This window comes from Ovis canadensis, chromosome 26 (genome assembly GCF_042477335.2).
Source record: "Ovis canadensis isolate MfBH-ARS-UI-01 breed Bighorn chromosome 26, ARS-UI_OviCan_v2, whole genome shotgun sequence".
In the NCBI taxonomy this organism is placed as follows: domain Eukaryota; kingdom Metazoa; phylum Chordata; class Mammalia; order Artiodactyla; family Bovidae; genus Ovis; species Ovis canadensis.
This window is the reverse complement of record NC_091270.1, coordinates 41,819,209-41,822,603: the sequence shown is the minus strand read 5'-3', so window position 1 is coordinate 41,822,603 and position 3,395 is coordinate 41,819,209. Positions and strand designations below refer to the sequence as shown.

Here is a 3,395-nt window from a genome sequence, read left to right as displayed (position 1 = left end):
TGGCCACCTTATGCAAAGAGTTGACTCACTGGAAAAGACTTTGATGCTGGGAGGGATTGGGGGCAGGAGGAGAAGGGGACGACAGAGGATGAGATGGCTGGATGGCATCACGGACTCGATGGAGTGAATCTGAGTGAACTCTGGGAGTTGGTGATGGACAGGGAGGCCTGATGTGCTGCGATTCATGGGGTCGCAAAGAGTCGGACATGACTGAGCAACTGAACTAACTGAACTGGAAGTTGTTGGCTGCTTCAGAATGAAGCTGAACATCTCTTTCCCGGCCACTGGCTGCCAGAAGCTGATTGAAGCGGACGATGAACGAAAACTTTGTACTTTCTACGAGAAGCGTAGGGCCACAGAAGTTGCTGCTGACGCTCTGGGTGAAGAATGGAAGGGTTATGTGGTCCGAATCAGTGGCAGGAACGATAAGCAGGGTTTCCCCGTGAAGCAGGGTGTCTTGACCCATGGCCGAGTTCGCTTGCTACTGAGTAAGGGACATTCCTGTTACAGATCAAGGAGGACTGGAGAGAGAAAGTGCAAATCTGTACGGGGTTGCACTGTAGATGCCAATCTGAGTGTTCTCAATTTGGTCATCATGAAAAAAGGGGAGAAGGATATTCCTGGAATCACTGATACTACAGTGCCTCATTACCTGGGTCTCAAAAGAAACTAGCAGAATCCGCAAACTTTTCAATCTCTCTAAAGAAGATGATGTCCGCCAGTATGTTGTGCGAAAGCCCCTAAACAAAGATGGTAAAAAACCTAGGACTAAAGCAACCAAGATTCAGCGTCTCGTGACTCCACGAGTTCTGCAACACAAATGGCGGCGTATTGCTCGGAAGAAACAGCGTACTAAGAAAAATAAAGAAGAGGCGGCAGAATATGCTAAACTTTTGGCCAAGAGAATGAAGGAAGCCAAACAAAAACGGCAGGAACAGATTGCCAAGAGACGGAGGCTGTCCTCTCTGAGAGCTTCTACTTCTGAGTCCAGGCAAAAATGAGATGTTCTAAGAGTAACAAATAAATAAGATCAGACATAAAAGAAAAAGAAAAAACCACAGCATTGTAAATCAACTATAGTACATTTTGTTTTTAAAAAGAAGAAAAAGAATGCTCTAATTCTTGGGGTGCCTGCCTGGCTCATGAAAATTCCTTTTTCTAAAACACAGCTCCAGAACCCAGGAGTGAGCTCCTGAAAGACTGTTATCCAATCAACTGGCTAAGCTGATTGATTGAAGGAAGACCTCTGGTCCAGACTAAACCAATCAGAATAGTTCTCTAAGACAATTTTTCCAACTGCAACTTAAAATCCAGCCCTCTTTGGAGGTGGAAGCCTGGTATGTGAGTCTTGGGAGCTGTCAGTGCCATGCGGAGGGATCTTGATTGCAGATGGAGAATGAATCCAACAGGTAGGGAGAAGCAAAGACACAGAGCTTGTGTCCTGCTGAATTCCAGTCCATGGTTCCCGCTGTCCCCAGGCCCAGCTCTTCCCCTGTGCCTCCCACTGCTGTGTGACCTGCTGTGTTTGTTTATCTAATACGTTCTCTTTTCCGTACCGGTTAGCGAAGTTCCTGTCACTTGTAATAAAAGCATCCTGAGTAGTCCAGCCCTGTGTCACGTGCTGTGCTGCTTGTCGGGGGCGTGCAGAGATGAACAGACAAGAATGCGCATGCTTAAAGGACCTACAGTTCTGTGTGTCAACCGTAATACCGGGTGGAAAATTATAAATGTTTTAAGAGGACTCAAAAGCTGTAGGAAAGTAAAGGTGGGAGAAATCCCTTCTACGGGGAGGCGTTAGGGACAACTTCTTGTCTGAGATGGCTTTTGAACTTGCCTCTAAGGTAAGATGAATTTTGGGCATGTGGCCATGAAGGAGAGAAGGCCCTCGAGATGGAGAAAAGGGACTTCCCTGGAAACCCAGTAGTTAAGACTTCACCTTCCAATGCAGGGGGCGCAGGTTCGATTCCTGGTAGGGGAGCCACATGCTTCGCAGCCAAAAAACCAAAACATAAAACAGAAGTGATGTAACAAATGCAACAAAAGACTTTAAAAATGGTCCACATTCCAAAAAAAAAAAAAAAAAGAGAGAGAGAGAGAGAAAAGCACATGAGCAAAGATTAAGAAGCAAAGTGGGACATATGTGAAAAATAGGCATGCCCAGTAGGTCAAAGCATTGAGCCTCAGTGGGGAAACATGAAGATTTTTAAGCAAGACAGGAATGTGGTCTTTGAACAGTAGGTTGGAATGGAGGAGACATGGGATCATGCAGCTAGGAGATTCTTACAGTGTGCCAAGCTGAAAATGATAAACGTTCTGACTAGGAAAAGGCCAATAGGGAATGTGGGAAATGAGGAAACTCCTTACTTTGGATAATCACAGGGTTTTCAGTCCAGAATATCTCAAGAGCAGGGAACAGGGACAGACTGGGGACCCACGGGGTGAAACAAAGGCTGAGACAGGCCCTGTGGGGAGTATCTTGTTGTTTAGTGACCCCAGGGAATGTCGCCCGCCAGGCTCCTCTGTCCATGGGGTTCTCCAGGCAAGAAGACTGGAGTGGGCTGCCATTTCCTCCTCCAGTGCGGGGTTTGAGAAGTGACTGGAGCGCTGCGTCATTGACATCTTCCTTGAGACTAACTGGTAGGAACTAGAAGTAAAACCAGGAACCAGGCTCCACGGTGGTGGCCTCACAGCAGAGGAGAGAAGGTAAAAGGCGCAGGTTCCCCACCAGAGGGACCTCGGGAAGCCTGCGAAAGACACAGGCGAAAGACACAGGCGAAAGAATCAAAAAACAAAGAGGCATGGGGAGACCCTTGTAGAAATGGTGGAGGCTGGGAACAGCTTACACGGGGAACTGCGTGATTCAGAAGCGGGAACGTTCCAGCCTGGGTGAAGATGCAAGGAAATCCAGGAGGACGTTCAAGCCACAACGAGAAGGGGGGGGCTTCCCTGGAGGTCCAGTGGCCGAGACGCTGCGTTCCCAGTGCAGGGGGTCTGGCCTCCCTCCCTGGCCCAGGAGCTAGATCCCACCTGCCGCAACTAAGACCTGGCACAGCCAAATAAATAAATGTTTGTTTTTTAAACAAATAAAGAAAGAAAACAATGAGAAGGGTTCGGTAGGGATAGGGGGAATGTGAGAGCGTGCAGAGCCCAGTGGAGAATTTCCAGGCTTCCAAGTATGGGCCAGGAGATATCCTGTTTGATTATCTGCCTGTGTCTTGGTGACATTAAGCAGTGCAGATAAAGCTCTCTCTACCCAAGGAGGCTGAGGAACTGTAAGAAAAGATCTATGGGTGTTTCTAGAATGGTGAGGAGCAAGAGACATCTGAAGAGTACTTTAGAGGGTGGCAGGCAGGAAGAAGGACTGGGGAAGCTGAGGAGGCATAGCGGCGTGGACT

The 3,395-nt window shown here is 48.1% G+C and overlaps 1 pseudogene; it reads left to right on the top strand.

The window, feature by feature from the left end:
* Window positions 1-256: 256 nt before the first annotated feature.
* LOC138430830 (small ribosomal subunit protein eS6 pseudogene) lies at window positions 257-1,001 on the top strand (annotated as a pseudogene).
* The last annotated feature ends 2,394 nt before the right edge of the window (window positions 1,002-3,395 follow it).